Source organism: Ixodes scapularis, unplaced genomic scaffold, assembly GCF_016920785.2.
Source record: "Ixodes scapularis isolate PalLabHiFi unplaced genomic scaffold, ASM1692078v2 PGA_scaffold4__175_contigs__length_147842914, whole genome shotgun sequence".
Classification (NCBI taxonomy): domain Eukaryota; kingdom Metazoa; phylum Arthropoda; class Arachnida; order Ixodida; family Ixodidae; genus Ixodes; species Ixodes scapularis.
The window spans coordinates 92,383,457-92,401,536 of NW_024609879.1; the positions used below are offsets into that span (position 1 = coordinate 92,383,457).

Consider the following 18,080-nt stretch of genomic DNA (forward strand, 5'->3'; position numbering starts at 1 on the left):
GTGCGAGGAGTGCGGCCAGGGGTTCTGCCGACTGGGCGACTTCTTCATGCACGAAGATACGCACGCGAAGGACTGCCCCTACGTGTGCGGGGTGTGTGGCAGGGCCTTCCGCCATCCTTGAGGTCTGCCCTTTGTGCTTCAATCGGAGCCAATCAGAGCTCGGCGTTCTGACGTCACCGCAACCTCCGCAAAACAAGCAGATGAAATTGTGCGCTGCCCGAAAAACTTTTTTCAATGTTATGAACGACTGTGTCTCGTGGATAGTTCGCACATTTGATCTCTCAGATACCGCAGAGCCTTCGCCCTAGTGAAGTGTAGTTTCAGGGCCACCTCATAGATGGTGCCATCGTGCCAGCGTGTTGCCCCGTTGTTGGAGATTGCGAGAACTCGGTCGCATGCAAACGGAAGCGCGTTTATTCAGTTCTCAAATGTGGCCCTTCGATTTCTGCCCGAGGACGTCGTGGAGGCGCAATACTGTGATCCCGACGGCGGGGCAGTTGGAGTCTGCTGATGCCCATTTTTCTGGGCCAGTCCACGGAAGCTTCGGCTGCCGGGAATCGGGATGCCACGACGACGGCGACGCTCGCATTCGTTGCTTTCGCTCACACTTTTTGCCGGAATTTCCACGACCGATCGCTGGGATCGCGACATCCAACAGCACGACCGGCTCATTCCGGCAACGTCGCTAGTTGCCACTTCGGAACCACTTTCGAAGCACGGGCGGGATATAGGACGGTAAACGCACCGTTGTCTCTCCACGTTTGCGGATTATTAGAGACGATGAATGAGACGTAGCAACCCGGCAGCCACGTCGCACGAGGAGCTGTCCCAGTGCGAGCGTGCAGCCCCGTGCGGCCGAGAGGAACATTTATTAACTGGAGAACGTAGCTCGTGCCAGTGGCTTACGTATCGTGCACACTTTGAGGATGTGTTTTGAGCACCGTAACAGGGCCCCAAATTATGTTGCGGGAGTGGGCACGTTGCACCGTTGAATGCCGCGATCCCGGCGCTTGGTGCCAAAATTTCCGGCTGAGAACACGAGCGAATGCGAGCTTTGCCGTTGTTGCGGCATCCCAACTTGCAATCACAGAAGCTTCTGTGGGCCGTTTATAGCTGGAAAGTGGTCTGCAGTCGCCCTCCGGCTTGACGGTTGACAAAAATTGCAAGAGCCACAGTTTCGGACGTCACGGCAACAGCGACCCCTCTATATTTTTCAGCGCTTCAGCAACCCACCTCCTAAATTTTGAAAGCCTATGGCGCGTTACCAGGGTGGCCCTAATGACTTAGTTTGTTGCTTCCTCGGGAATCCGTTGCATGGGCAGTAGGGAACACTAGTGCCACTAAATAAGCTACACTTCAGAGTAACGACACTTGGCCATATTGTGGCTTAAAATCACGGCTGCCAGTTATCTGAAGATCTATCTGAAACCACAGGAAACGCTTTTCCGTCCTCCACAAATGTTTAAACAGTTTGCGACAGAGTAAATCAATATTACAAGAGCTTCCTAACACCGAATATTATGCTGAGGAAGTCGCACTTCCGAATCAAGACGATCGGCAGTTGCGTCTGCTCTGCACAAGCCCCAAAATGGCGGCGCCCACAACAATGTCGGGGAACGGAGTGCCGATACTCTAAGCGCAGCTCATTTAGTGGCTCTAGGGAACACTACAGACACTAGTTGGAGATACGTTTCATGCACCATGGTTGTACTGTACTATATATAGTCCGTTGCAACTCAAGAATGTAATGCGAGGGAAAGGAAGGCCGGGGAGGAGGAAGCAGACAAAACGCTAAAGAGAGGACAAGGTTTCCCCCTCTCTCCAGCTCTTCGTTTGCTTCTTCCTTCTCGACCTTCCTTTCCCTTGCCCTACCTTCCTGAGTTGCAACGGACTATAGCCAATCTACAGTGGAGATGAACGACTTTTTCAGTGCAGGTGTACTTCTTACTGTATTGACATTCCCAAAATATTTGACTCGAGGCAGAAGTCACAAGCAAGGTGCATGTGCTTCATCAAGGTAAATAAAAGGCCTCCAGTTAATTACTTCAGTCTGTTTGTGTACACTAACTGGGTTCCTCTGATTCGTGTCTGTGTGTGTTTGTGGGGGAGGAGAGGGGATGTGTGTAGACCTTTGCGAAATTCTTCATACCTGGAGTTTATTTTGCTTGAGTTGCAGGAACTGTAACGCATGCTCGAGTCTTGCCTAAGTTGGCACTAATCTATCTTTTCGGTTTTTGTGCTTTGTCCTTTGGTTAGCCATTAAAAGACAATGCTTAGCTCATTCAGTTTCTTTGCCAAATTTTCTTCTGACATGTATTTTAATTTTAAGGGCTTTGTTCTGAACCTTAGCAAAGAGCCAGAGTGGAGGGTGTAGTTAGGGTCCTTGCATTATCGCGTGACTTGTTCCAAGGTCTGTTGGGATTGGGACACTGAGGTAATTTCGTCCACCATTTTCTTGTGAGCTGTCTGGCGTCTGCCAAACTCGAGCATTCCAAGGTTTTACATAATCTCTCGAATGTGTAGTGCACAGAAGCTTATGTCTTACCACGCTGACATCTCCTCAGCCGGTTGCGATGTAATCCTTCAAATTAGTAAATTTGAAAGAACAAACTCGTAACAAAATGGCAGATTGACGTCGTATGCAAACGCCAAGCTGAGATCGCACTGGAAGCTACGAGCACGGTGTAGCTGTGGCTACGAGAGCGTTTGACTAGTCGTACGTCGATCCTTCTCCACGTGATCACGCCCTCACCCACATCCTCGCGCGGGGTCAGGTGATAAAAGGGAGGTATTTGATTGGTCCGGCCTCCCCAAACATCAGCATCGTTGCCGCAAGCGCGTTTCGCAGCGTCTCACGAGGTAACATTTCTGGGAAATAAAACAGGAAAACTAAAACGCGCAAAGTAAATAATTGACTTAGGCCTGCAAATTAAATGCTAGATTTTTTAAAACTTTCGATATAAGCGCGAAGTCATGGGCGAAGCCCGTAATAGCAGTTTTGATTTTGTCTCATTTCGAAACCGAAAGCATCGGAACTTTTCTTCCTTCTGCTGGCCGGCGTCTTTCGCCCGCATCCGGATAGTCACAAATTCAATCCGATCCAGTAATTTGATGGGGCTTGCGGAGTTGCGAGGTTTGCTCTGTCGTGCGCGATAACGCGATAACGTCGCAGGAAAAGATCAAAGTACGGTACGCCTTTACGCTGGACGATAACCGTGAGTAGGATGCCGTGGCTTTATGCCGTGACTAAATACGGAGGTGTCTGGCGTGTCGGAAAAGCGCACGGACAAATTGACGCGAGAGGTTAGCCATGTTCGGTGACGGTTTTCTGGGGGTGTGATCGGGTCAGATTATTTGATGCTTCGTTGATTTGTTGATCGACTGCAGAGTGCCTCTTCTTTGGGCGTTATTTTAATCGGAGCTCTTAACGTGGTACACGGACGTGCATGTAATAGCTCGCTCGCGTTTTTCGATGGCCAGAGACCTGACTATGGTGCGCCGGATGCGCACTTGCTGTTATTTTTGGGGGGATTTGCTACGGCTGTTCGCGGATCTTTCAAAACAACCGATTTATGTTCTCATTGGAGGTACGAACAACAAGCAATGCTAGCGGACACGCCAAACAGAGCTTGTTGGCAACCGTTTCTAGGCGAGTATCGCCGACATGTCCCCACACACTAAAAAAAAAAAAACTACGATTGTATTTCTGACCAAGCGATATGACTAGCGCTACACGCACGACGCCAAACTTTTTGCGTCTCGCCTGGTTTACGTGTTTGTGTGTGTTTTTGTGAGTGGGAGGGGGGAAACGCACTTCAGTGAATCGCGCGCTAGCTTTCAGCCGCAACCAGATATGATTATGCACTTAGCAAAAAATATTGTACATAAAACGTTTGTAACAGCGTCTCCCTGTGGTAACCCATCCGCTTCACACGCAGCGGGCCCAGAATCGAATCCTGAGGACGGCAGGAGTTGTTTTTCCAGAATCTGGCTGATATCGACAACAAACGTCCTACACTACTGACAACATATTTTTTTTTTTTACAGCTATTGCAGTAAAAAATTATGTCATAGACGAAACGTTGCAGGACAGTAGAAAGCCAAAGTCCACCTCTAAATTAACTAAATGGCGCGAGCCCTCCACGTCGTGCATGTGACCTTTTCCAATCGAGGCGCACAATGTCATGCGTATATGGAATCTGCAATGGTGTTTGGTTTGGCACTCTCTAGCAACCGAAGCAAGAAATGTTTGGTACGCCTGGGAGTGGCGGCTGCATTGTTCAAACTTGAGCTATTACTCCGGTGGCGCCGCTTAGCCTAATGTCTGAAGCAAGAAAAACTGGGTAGGCCAGGAAGCTGTGATCGCGTAACATGCCAGTACGGCGGAAGCTACGGCCCTGGCGGGCCAATGGGAACGTGACTGTGTATCACCGGAGCGCGCCTTTACTCCGAAGAAGTATCAGGTTTTTCGCTGCGTGATGCTCTAATATCTGTGCGTTGCGCTTGTATACGTCGTGCATTTCGAAGCCGTTGGCACACAATATGGGGCTTATCGTTCACCCTTTGCCAGGTCACACGAGACAGGGTATAACCATGGGCTTTCACTCTGCCGGCGCCGCCTGGCTGTTGCTGGCTGGCTATGGCATCTCGAGCTATATGCCGCGCACGATTGGCCGGGATGCCAAAAATCCGACCGCGTTTATTCAGTCTCAAAAATTGGTATTTGCTGTGGTAGTGGGGCTAAACAGCTAAGGAGAAACAAAAAGAAAAACTATCGTTCCCGATGGTGGTGGATGGGTGTTTTAGCTGAGTATTTTAGCGACGTTGGCCGTCATGCTGCAGTTGATGAACGGCAACCGATTTACGGTTGATTCTTTAGTGGTGCCTTTATCACGGTGCCTGGAAGGCTTCTCCGACTGGCGTGTTTACCGCGTCCCGAAAAGTGGTCCTTTGATTTTCGTCCGATGACGTCTTAGAGGTGTCACATTGTTGCTGGTCTCTCTCCGGCTTGACAGTCTATACGAAAGCTTCGCAGCCGGGAGTTGGAGTGCTGCGATGACAGCGACACTTGCATTCGCTCGCGCTTTTTGCCGGTACTCGTTGTGTCAACCGCCAGGATCGCGATATCCAACAGGACGACACTCCGGCTTTCCAGACGTCGTTTGTTGCCACTTTGAGACCACTTTTGATACATGGGTGGGATAGGATGCTAAACATGCCTGTAAAAGACGCATTCCAGGCAGCATATATTTACTGAGCGCACGATCACCTTCATCTCAATCTGTCAACGGCCTTCCTGTGCACCTGGGAGGTTATGAATCTCAGAAAATAATAATATTAAGGGTGGAACGCTTTTCCGGTCACTCATGCCATCTTTGAACTAGCAAATCCATTGAACCGCAAGTGGGTGTGCAAGTATTATTGTCTCTGAACATTTTTTTACAGAAGCAGTTACTCAAGCTTCATACTGCAAAGATATTAAAGGTGTTAAAGGTGGCAAATATATGAAAGGCGTTTTCTTCATGGTCCTCAATTTGCCTGAAAATTGACCAAACACACCATCAAACATCGTTGAACTAGTAACCCAGATATTAGGCCAAAATAAACCTTTTTCGCGGAGTTATTACAGTTACAATTTTGGTCCTCGTCGTGTTTTTTAAGCCGAGTGTACTGACAGCAATGAAAAAGAGATGCCAGCAACAGGCAGGGGTTCACTTTTTAAGCTGTAAAATTCATTCCCTACTGATTACAAGCAGTTTCATGGTGTCAAATATGAATGCTTTCGAATCTCGCTTCAGCACCCCCTTGGAAGCACGAGAGATGCTTGGCGAGCCATGTCTTTTAGACTGCCTGCTCGACCCAAATAATAACTATCTTGAATTTCGCGATACTAGATAGCATACCGGAAAGGGTAAAGGCTGAGGATTCAGAAAACATAGCTAGTTGGGGTAATTCAGAAAATTGCCAGACTCGTTGACATTTCTTCATGAAGCTTGCTGCCACAAGATGGGTGGTGACGGAATTACGTGGTTCCTTCCCGAGAGTATTGTTTCAGTGAGTCCGAGACCGCCCGAGGCTCCGGTCGGCAAGCACAAAGGCCGGTCGACGCCGCCGTGCACCAAGTCTGCGGCCGCAGAGGTGACGTATGGGGTGAGCGAACGGCCAGCCTCCATGTTTCGTTTTTCTGCCGCTCACTCGACGAAAACTTAGCTGAACGTAGTGGCCGAGATGATGAGAACGACAGGCAGGTATTCAATGCTTCCCTCCTCCCGCGCAAGCCTCCTTCCTTCAATGACGGCATTTTGCGCGCAGGCACGTGCAGTGAAGAGTTGTGCATGGCAACGAGCGTGTGGTGGAGGCCGGGCTTCTGAAAGGGACGCCCTGTCATTTTCATCCTCTCGGTGACTACAGTATAAACTCATTATAACAGAACTCTATAGTGCTGAAGATTTTGGCCCATTGTAAAAGGAGCACCGTGATGTCCCGAGAGATGGCCCACCTAAAATTGAGAGCAAATCGAGTGAAAATAAGGACTGGGCTAACTTTCGGTGTGTGACCAACGAAAGTAGAAAAGGTGCTATTTCTTGGTCATGTGACCTGCTAAACTTGTCGTTTCGGCGAGGGACGTTGAGGCAGAGATGACTGTCCCTCCAAGTCAGAAATGTTTGCTTGTCTCCCAGAGCAGCCAACTAACCCCATTTTCGCCAACGTCGTTGTTGACCTCGGCACTGCAATTACTAGAAATAGGCTATCTTCCTGTGTTGTTTTTTTAAAAATTGCATATCATGTCAAAAATATGGGTGTTTTATCTTAGGAGGTGGGGCATCTCTCAGGATACTAGGGTGTGCAAAACGCAGATGCTCTTACTACCAACTTTGACATAGATTATGACTAGAACCTGTTTTAACCAGCGAGACGAACGAAATGAGAATGGATACTACAAAAGAACTGGTTTATTGGGTAGCTACATTTTTATTGAGCTGTACCGACATTGTTACCGTACACTTTCAATCATTTTGAGGCCCATGAGGCACCTCACCTGATGACAGCAGTTCGCAAAATGGATGCTGCTGCCACCGAACCAGAGCCACGCAATGTTCAAAATAACGACCACTTATAATTAATTACATCCGAATGTATGTTATAACAGAATCTGTAATAAGCGAAGTTTGCTTAGTCGCATAGATAGAAAGACCAAGCTAACTTCCCAAATCGGTATGTTATAACCGAATGTATATTGTAACCAGGTCATACCGTTTAACTCACACTAACATATATTATCGCAGCCAATGCGAATTTAAGTGCCGCTGAAAGGTGTGAATCGCTCAAAGTACTCCCGAAGTGTTTCCGGTCTTGTGCTACACTGCCAGCTCTGCAATATTTTCCGAAATGAGTTGCCAGGTGTTCTTCGAGAAATAATCGCTTGCAACATTGTGCAAATATTTTCGTGCCTGTAATAAACAAAAAAATGTGAAAAATGAAAGAAACAACTGACTTGTGCCGATGGCAAATGGGCAAGAAATAACCGATAAACGGTGTCAGTGGGTTTTGTTTCCGAACAAAAAGGGGTGAATGAGCATGGTTGCCTTGCCCCTAATAGAGTGTCACCTTTTTGGTGTGCAGAACTGTGCACTGGGTACCAATTACAACATTGTTAGAACACCTTCGGTGCAACCGCCATTGATACTTTCAATTTTCAACTCAGACATTCAAATGTGTACGTCTTCCCTGACTTGATATTTGAATATTTATTGTGTATCCCTAACAAAATATTTCTTGCAAGTTTTATGGAGACTATTTCATATTTCAATTCTTCACTTGTTCTAGTTTTATTGGTACTTCCTTTGCCAATTACACAGTCATTGCAAGTTTCACGGCCCACGTTGTCATGACGTTGCGTTGTCACGACGTCGCGGAGTGGGCATCGACAACTCAAAATGTGTAATTCCACTTCTCTGCATCATAAAGGCAATTAGCTGTTCTTGAGCACACATAATGCACAGATTTGGATGATGAGCTTCGGTGTCACTAAATAATATGCCCTTTTTTGCCAGGTGCAGGATCATGCACCGGAAGCATATGAACGGCATGCAAGGACAATTTGGTTCGTCTCCAATACAAGTGACCTGATGTAGAAGACAAGTCCCATCACACTGACTGCATAGTCCTTCATCATGTTGCCATTTTTTATCAGTGATTTCAGTGGTAGCAACTTCAAACAATTAGCACATATAAAGGTCTTTTAATGGAGCAGATGGAATCGGCTCTTAAAGGCACACTTCTGGCATTCTTTAATACTATTGTAATTATACGAAAATATCTGCAATGTTCACAGTGACCCGTTTCACATCATTAATCACCACAACTGTGTCGTGTTCTTTTGTGCAATTTGTATTGCAACTCTGCTACAAAAAACTGTCCTGTTGTGTCTTCCAGGAATTGTCAGTATTGTATAATACCTGATCACACAATTAACTTTACACTCTTGCCACACTCACGTGTGATATGATGGTGAAAATGGTGCTAGAACTAGTGACATTCAAGTTGACAGTCGGTGGTGCGACTCTTAATCTTGGTCCTTGTCTGTCGCATTTATTAACATGTGCCTACTAGTTTGATATCTTTGCTTCGTTGCCATTAGCAGGTGAAACAGCCGTAAATGTTGCAATTCTCAGTCTTGAGATTGAGGTATTCTAACTACAAGATACTTTCTCTTTCAGCACACTGTCTCCGTAGGTCCTCATATGCTATCTCTCTCCTGTGACCCCTCTTCACCAGTCCTCGTTGGAACGCATTTATGCGGTTCATCAACTATCACTTTTTGCTATACTCTCGAGCGCCATCAGTGACTGTTTACCTTCGCTATTAGCTGTTTCGTAGTGCACCGAACAAAGCGATACACCTTTTCAGCCGAAATTTAGGCTGTTGCATTCCCGAACTTGAGAAACCTACAAACCCTAGGACGGATGGACGCATCCCAGATGAATCCTTCGAATCGGGCGGTAGTTTGCGCTACATGTAGTCACCGACGGGGTGGAAACGACAGGCTGTCTTCTTTTCGAATGCTTGGCCTCCAGCACGTGCTTGTCATCTTCAGTTGCGCTTTGTGTGCGCGTGCGTGGTCGAGCCTCGCAAGATGCCAAAGAGTGGTCGAAGCGAGGAAGCTCACGCTGGAGGTGGGGCAACCCCTCCCCGTCGTTCTCATCCAATCGGTGACCATGTGTTGCATGTTTGCAGTACAGGGTGCCCCCAACACAATTTACAGGGTTGTTTTTTTTTCACCACAGAAGTGAACTGTGCATTGTTGAACGCTCCTTCTTCGCCCAAATGTAGTGCTAGTGGTCCTAATCAGATGCCAGAGTTTCAGAGCTAACCGATACCTCAATCAAAGGTTGCAAGTGATTTACTAAAATTTTCCACAGGAAATTGGCAGCCGACGGAGCTCTTGATTACATAGAGCTGAATAGCGCCAGTTACCAAGAACGGGTGACTAATGGGCCCCATTTTTCCATTGAAATTTTCAGAAAATCGCTTTTTTAACTCTTGAACGAGATAATGGCCAGTTCTGAAACTGCTTCAAATCGCTAGTGCTACGTTTGGGCCGACAGTCGGCATACAACGAAGCATAGTTAATTTTGCAGTGAAAAATTGCTGTAAATTTTTTTTTTTGGGGGGGGGACACACATTTGCATTTTTAATGTATAGGTGATAGTGCCCCAGAGTTTTCTAAATTGAAATGTTTGGAGTTTGTTATTGGTTCCTCGTTACATTCCCGTCCTGACCCCAGAAATGTCTGGGGGCCGCCTCTTTCCCACTGCAGAGCCGGAGGAAGAGGAGGAGGAGGAGGGAGAGGAGGTGGTGACGCCGGACCTGCCGAGCAAGAACTTTGTATGCGGCTTCTGCAACAGCTGCTTCTCCTCGCTGGCCTACCTGAACCGCCACCGCAAGATGCGCCACCTGCCGTCGGAGGGCAGGCACCGCTGTCGGTTCTGCCCCTACTCCAACCACCGCAGGTCGGGTACCTTCGCCTCAGTAACTGGAACACGTTTTCGACCGGCGCATTTAGCGTTCTGTACAAGTAGCGCCCAAGCAGCAACAGATGGGTTGCAGGAGCCGGTAGTGTCATGCCGTCGGAGGTTGCAACCCCGATGGTCGGTCAAGGAAACGCCAACAAAAAGGGCAAGCATACGCAATGGTTGGTGTCGTCGCGGCGTCCCGTCCCGCGTCTGCTTTGGTTTCCGTCAGCTGCGTGGCTGCGGAGCGGCCTGTTGCAGAACGAGCGTCTGCCGCGTGCTCCTCTGCAGCCGTGACGCCACCAGGATCGCGGCAGATGACGGCACGACGCTTTTATGACGTCGTTGGGCCGAAACGGAGGGAGTACTTCTGGGAAACTGGTAAACGCACCCGTTGGCGACGCGTCCGGGCACCATACTTGCGCTGTCGTTTTTACGACTAAAGGCTTGTAACTGGCGCCATCTGTTAGGTAGCCCTAAAATGCCTCCAATCTGTGCATTCATCATCTTATTTTTTACGCGTCATTCTTTTGCTGTGGGCTTAATGTAGTTATTTTGACACTGTTATAAACGACCATTTACCATAGATACTAGTGCATAGATTTGATCTCGCAAATACTGCAAAACCCTCAGTCACGCGTACGTTGAGGGTGTTCCAGGTTTAACCGATAGATGAAGCGGGTGTCTGTTCTCTTATTGTAAGTGGTTAAAAGTGAGCACAGCACATTCGGAACACAAAGGTGTATACCGATCTTAAATCAAAGTAGTGATGTGGGCGAGTCGGTTCCTGTTGATGGGAGAGATGCACGACAAGCAAGAGACGTGGAACGAGTAAAAAACAAAAAGAAGCAAACGAGACGGTGCTCGGTTCGTCTGCTTTCCTCTTCTCTTGTCCCACGTTTTCTTTTGCACGCTGTGCATTTCTCACGTTTCTACCACTAGTCTGGCCCGATCTAGACGCCTTACTTAAATCTAAACGAGTGGCCAGGCATTTGACTCGGAAGTAGTCGAGGTATATCTTATGTACACACTTTAATCCATCGTAGTCAATGTGAATGTAAACAGACCACCATAAATCTTCGGCAGACATATACAGCCAGCTTTTGAAGCTGTGGTTCAGACGATTGGCTGCCAAGTAATTCGTTACATACTCTCTGAACCCTGTAACAAAGCCAGAGACGGTGAAGACCATAGGGATTGCAGGCATAGCAAGGCACTAGATTGAGTATTGAAGCTCGCTGTCTGAGGGATACGTAGCACCAAAGCCCCTGCTGCATTTTGTTTGTCTTGCATGTAGCATTAAATGCACCAATGTACAAGGCCTCTGCCTCGAGCGGCCATCGGAAGTAAATGGTTGCAAAACGCTCGCTCGTGGGACACGTCTCGCACGTTTGCACAATAACAATGATTTTTTGGTATTTGTAAAAAAACATTAAGCACCAATTTTATCAAAGGCTTTACATGTTGCAACAGGGTTTAATTAACACAAACACAAAGCTCTGCACTCGATTGCAATTTACACATTCAAGTTTACGTTAGACGCCAAACTTCACCACCCTGGTAGGTGTGGCACGGGAACACATTTCACCCTACTGGTCGTTTTGATGGCAACCCATTAGTGGTGTAAGAAAAAAGGCAGCTGTATGTTTCTGCTAACTCCTCTCCAAAATTCAGTGCCATGGAGTGGCTCGAATAGTAGTCTAACCTTCGCTATACCATTCTTGAGTAAAACTTTCCGAGGCCATGCAATCACCGCTAAAAGCGCCCATGCACTCGAAGAACCATGAGCGCCAATCGAAGCTATGCAAGCACAATCTTTACCTCCGAGTTTGCTACTGCAAGTTGTCTCAGTGTTTAATGGTGGTAATAAAAATAATGTACATTATTTCATCACAATTCTTAGATTGACAGATGGTATTTTATTTACTCTTCCCTGTCTCTTCTTATTTAATTCCAGTGGCGACAAAAAAGAAAACAAAAATTGGACTCGGTGAGGTGCACGGATAAAACTGTGTGCCACCAGATTGATTGGACCCAAATCTGAGCCTAGTGTTGATGTAATTTGTGCGTAGCACTGCGCCTTGGGTCATCCTCTTGGGCGGATGCTCAATTTTTTTCCTTCATCAAACACCAGAAGCACCACGAGATGAACACAGTAACGAGACTACAATTTCAGAAAGGGTCTGTTGGGTTGCACTCAATAGTTGTACTTGGAGCATACTTTTCTAGCAGAGTTCCCAACATATCTTTGCCGATAACTGGGTGTGATTAAACTATAAAAACCGACTTCGGCTTATCCCAATGCTAAGCCAACGTCAATTTTGCGAAGTAAAGCAATGTGTTTGCAAAGTAAAGCATTTTATAATTTTATTTAATCGATACTTGGTGGAATGACCGGGTGTAAAAAAGTTGTGTCAAAAGAAGCAGTTGTACTAGACTTTGAAATTGGATTGTGCGTGATGTAGCTCGATTGAATTCCGTTTCATCCTAACACACTTCTTACTTTACCGAAATTACAAAGTCTATCAATATCTTTTCACCTTACCTGGCAATGACAAAATCCGTGACCTTCCGTTCTTGATTGCGATTATTACTCGACGACTTCACTGAAGCCTTCGTGTTATGTCCACAGCTCCATTTCAGCTTTAGGATGTACCACAGTGGACGCTACGAACTCCAGGAGCCACTGCATTGCTCGGAATGTGTAACATGACCTGTCGGTTGGGCAGTGTGACGCACAAAGCATAAACTCACTCGGCACGCGTGAAATATTAGGTTGGCTAACTTGGCTTGTGGTACGACGTGAGGTTCGTTTCCCCTGCTTGTACTTCTAACAAGTCCAACCTAGTGGGTCATACTCACTGATCTCTATGTCTATTTGCTGGATCGCGTTTGACCAGCTCCTCCTATGGACCGGAATGCGGTCACTGGCGGCCATCTTTAGGTAGAGTTATATCATCTCTAGCCATCATAGTAATATGGCGGACAGCGCAATGGCGGCAGGCTGCCATAAAAATAGCCGTAGATCTAGTACACTGTACCGTGGGTGACATTTCGTGCTTGATTGAAGTTGTTCGACGAAGCAGATTCTTGAAACCCGGCGTGAACGGTAGCCTCATCTTTGAGGACCCGGCAAAAGTTCTACGAAAGCGCAGCACCGGGGGAAAACAGCGCAGCTCGCATCAAAAGCAGACTCCGTACCATCGTCTGCTTTCGATGCTTCTTTCGATGCGACTTTCGATACCTGCTGTGCTGCTTTTCTCCCGGTGCTGCGATTTCGTGAAACTTTTACCAGGTCCTCAAGAACCGGACTACTGTTCACGCCGGGTTTCAAAAACATGTTTCGTCAAATAATTTTAATCAAGCACGCAATATCACCCACGCTATTTTGACCGCAGCCTGCCAACCCACCTGCCAAAACGCTATCTGCCATGGATGGATGATAGCGGCTGCAGCAGCTTACATTGGCTAGAGGTGATATAACTCTACCTAAAGATGGCCGCCAGTGACCGCATTCGCGGAGCGGGCAAACGCGATCCAGCAATTGTCATAGAGATCAGTGGTCATACTTGACCAGGAGTTGACCCTTCATTTGTGTGTTTTAGCAATGGGCATGTTTGTCTTTCTGAGGGGAGAAAATGAACAACTGAGGATAAAAAGAAACGAGTTTTGCAAGTGCATTTTTTGCCAAGACCAGCGCATGTCAACGAGACCGAATACTTGTTCCTCGTGTTAAAAAAAGGGGCCGGGAAACAATCTCTTAGTAGCTAAGTAGTTCTCAGGATCAACACTTCGTGAAGCGTTGAACAGGGACTTTTTTTGTTTTACACACTGCAGTTTTTGCATTACCCGACAGCTCTTAACGAGACGGGCGAGGAACCGACAGTCTCTTGGGAGCACGTAAATTTGTTTATAGTCGGGTATTTAGGGGGCTGAGCACGGAGGAGCTGCAAGTCTCAAAAGTTGTAAAGCAAGAAAAAAAGAATGCTCGATTTGACAACTTGCTTGGGAACCCTGCAACGTCACGACAAGACTACCGCTTAGAAAAAGAAAGGTCATCTCGTTCCTGACTGTCAGCTTTAATTTTGCGGTTCCTCGCCCTTAAAGCGTTTCCCTCAAGCACCAGTCAGCCGAAGTGAAAGCCATCGTGGCAAAGGCGGGGGTAACACGGTACGTATCGCGTTCCTTCTTTGCGACGTCGCACAGATAAGCTCGACATGCATTTTGTGTGTCGAGCGTACGGACATTGGTGTGCTTGGCACCCCTGAAAGCTGGCCCTGCCAAAGATAGCACTCGAGCCACATTAAAATGCCAAAGTTGACTCTCTGGCAGCCACATGCCCCAGCTTTGACCCCTCCATTTTGCGTCTCTCCGTTCCCGCCACGGCTCGTGCTTCTCGCTCCACTCACCTTCGGCACAGTGCGCCCGCTGAAAAGCCTTCCTGATAACGAGGCTTTACGGCTGAATTTTTTGTCGCCTAGGTCAATGCAGGATGCAGATTGGCCACAGGTGCCGTGTCGACGTTAGGCTGGAACTCTCAATCACTCGGCAAGGACATGTGTTCCAGACGAAAGCCATTGCAGCACTCTTGTGACACTCTTTTGTTGCAGGAGTGTGTTACGGGGAGTTGCTAGGAGTGAGCCCTGCAACGCAATCTCTGTTAAAAAGAAACGGTTTCCCGGTGTCCCCGCAGGTACAACGTGATCAGCCACGAGCGGAGCCACTCGGGGGAGAAGCCCTACAACTGCCAGTTCTGCGGCAAGGCCTTCAACCAGCGGGGGAACCTGCTGCGCCACTGCCGCACCTACTGCAGCGCCAAGCGCTAGGCGAGCCGGGCACGTGCGGGGAATGAGGGTGCGGGCCTCGACTGCGAGTTTTTTTTTTCTGTCTGGCGCTTGTCCCGCCACTTGAAGCTTTGTTGCAACTCGCACGTCGACGAAGGGACCCCAAGCTGCATTTTGAAATTGATGAAACGAAGGGGTTTTAAATACAAAACCCATACCGTATTCACCTAATCCTAACGCACCCTCAGTTCTAATGCGCATCCAGTTTTTGTACCCAACAATTGTAGTGTGCCCTCGATTTTGCATTCGATTTTAACGGGCAGAGACCTCTTAGGTATAATCTTCTTTTAAAAAAGTGCTCATTAGAATTGGGTAAGTATGGTAGCTCTAAAACCAAAGAAATGGTGTGTGTATGTTAACACACGCTACCCGTGCGTGGTGGAGTGCAGAGTGTTGCTTAGAATCACTGAACGTCCCCAGGTTCCATAGTGGTCTCAGGGTCCAGGAACACTAATGGTGAATTCTACTAGTAGATCCGAAGCGGTTTCCAAAATTCGCGAGAGAGGATTTTGGAAACCGCTTGTCTAAATTGAGGAGCGGAAGATGGATCCGCATTTTCGGAGCGACATACCGGAAATGGTCTGTCGTTCAAACTGACCGCTGCTCAAACTTGCCGAGCCAAACGAGCTCTCCGACGACCAATCGCTTGGCTCATTCGATTTACCCCTACCAGCCTGCACCGATGCAGAAAAGTGTAGCATGGTGCAGGAAAGAGTAGTTCTTCTGGTTGCGTTTCGGGATAGGCTGCACTCGTAAATCGAATACAGCTGTGTGGAGCGAGCGGAGCTGGTGCAGGTAAATTGAACGCAGCAACTACTGTCGCTGTCCAGCTGGTGCAGCCGCAAAAGCAACAAGCGACACGGGTCGGGCGCATTTGTGAAGTCCGTGTCACAAATAGAGAGGGAGAGGTCCGAATTTGCCACTGTCCCATACCTTTCGGCCGCCTCGGAGCGGCAGGGCACGCAGCAATCATCATTGGTGTAGCTCAGATTGCTCATAAGACTTTAGTAAACACAGACGTTACAAACCATCACTTGCCCGGTTATTACCTAGTCCGTTCTTACTTTTGTTGCACTAGAAAACGGGGGGGGGGGGGAGTGCAGTGAGCAATCACTTGCAGCAAGATGAACTCGCCTAACCTTGCATCCGCTTGTTTCAGATTTTCTAGCATTCCTTTCCTCATTCTTCAGCTCAGGATCGATGTCAGTGCTTACGGTTTGCCACACTAAAGTCCTGGCTCTGCACCCAAGATCCGTGCAAGGTAGGAGAGTTTGAGCCATCGCAACCTTGTGTATAAACGGAAAATGGGACCGAATGGATCCGACTAGCAAGGTCCGGTTAGGTGCAACGACCGCACCGCGCATGCACACCGCCGAGCAAAAGCAATCGACGTAGCGCACTTCTGTTGACTTCCGCCAAGCTCCCCCATATTCCTTGGGGCAACTTTAATGGGGTGGGAAGCGCCACACGGGGCGGGCACTGCCTCAATTCCGCGAGCGGAAGATTTCCAAGTTGAGCTGGATCTGCCAGCGGAAGATGCGCACCCCAAGTCTGCGAGCGGAATTCACCATTAGATATGCTTGGTGTTTCCGGTAGCGCTCCATTCCTAGCAAACTCCTTAAAATGTCAGTCTCTGCCAATCTCGTCAATTTGGACAGAGACTCCCATTTTCCGACCCTTCAAATGTGTCGCACAATTTTTATTTGCTCCTTTAGCAGCACGGTTTGATCGTACCGTGTTCTTGTCTTTTTCTGCCCATCTTCGCTCGGCCGAGTTTTTTTTTTTTTCTCGGACTACGATTTTATTGTTCCCTTTGATTGTAACGGAGCGGGGCGGTGCTGCACGCACCGTCGTCTCGTTTGAAGCTCGCTCGTTGCAAAGTGGCATTGTGCCAGTCCTCGTTTCGGGTTTTTTGTATTGTGCCGCAATGCTCGGTACTCGCCAGCTTGCCTCTGTATTTTTTTTTTTAACGTGTCATTTTTGCAGATTTATTTGTGTGGTGTTGTGCAGGATCCTGTTTATGCGTTTCGGGACATCACATACATAACTCGCACCAAATTGTAGCCATTTTACCCTTTTATGTGTGTTTGTGTACTATTACCTCGCAATATTACCCAGCAGATATTTTTATGGCAAACCTGAAGTTTTATGAAGCTTCTAAAGCGTGGAAAACAACCTGGGCGTCGCTTTGTCGTAGCACTTTCACGCGACTGTTTTCTACGCAAATTTACCATTTTGAGAAAAATTCCAAGTGTGTTTACTTCCCGACAATATTAAACCATAATTGCAGAAGTTGCCTCAATTCGCAGCAGAAAGAGAAATGTGTACATCCTCTAAATTATAACCAATGTTTTCGAACATTGGAGAACTCTAAACAGAAATTACTTTTGAATTGTCGTGTCGGATGCCACGCCCTCCACCGACTTGGGCAAGTTTCGTACGAGGCATGCAATGTATGTGCACTTTTGGTGCTTTGTTCTTTGGGTCTCGCCCAGTCCACAGACCCCGTCGAGCCATTGCCTCCCGTTTAATTCATGTACTTGCCACATTGAATAAAACCCTGGAAAAGTCTGAGGTCTTTGCCTTGTGTCACACTCGAAACTATCGATGTCGTGCCGAAAGAGCCCTTATGGTATGACGGGTTGCTCTGTAACCAACTTGATTTTTGCGAGAACCTCATTTTTTTTTCAAATTTCCCGATTTAAAAAGGTACTGCGAAAAATGCATAGCACAAACATATTTCCCTCTGGTAAATGGTGGCACAGCGTACCACTCTCCATTGCTGTGCCCGCGAAATGTTTGAGAAAACTTACCCACGAAATTCGCGACATATTGAGCTTGCAAAGTTAAAGTAATTTATGGTTTCTTATTGTATGATCTTTAACGCACTGTGGTCGCTTACAGAATAAGAACTGGAGGGCGTCTCTTTGCAATACCTGGCCTCCGGCTCGCGCTCTACACTTTTCGTTGCGCTTCGGCTGAACTGGCATCGAAGATTCGAAGCTGGTGCTGGGGGCGGGACAACTGGAAGGCCTTCCTATAGATATTACTTTCACGGCTGCTCGACGAGAGGTGCCTCATACAAGCACTGCGATTATGGGACGACATTGTATGGTAAACTCTGAAACAATCAAATGCAAAAGGTAACGAACGACCAGACACAAAACGCTGTTCCCTTGAGCCATTGAGGCATTCGAGGATCTCTTCAAACCACCGGGAAACA

The 18,080-nt window shown here is 47.6% G+C and overlaps 1 pseudogene; it reads left to right on the forward strand.

The window, feature by feature from the left end:
- The first annotated feature begins 3,128 nt into the window (after nucleotides 1-3,128).
- LOC121837568 lies at nucleotides 3,129-17,428 on the forward strand (annotated as a pseudogene).
- The last annotated feature ends 652 nt before the right edge of the window (nucleotides 17,429-18,080 follow it).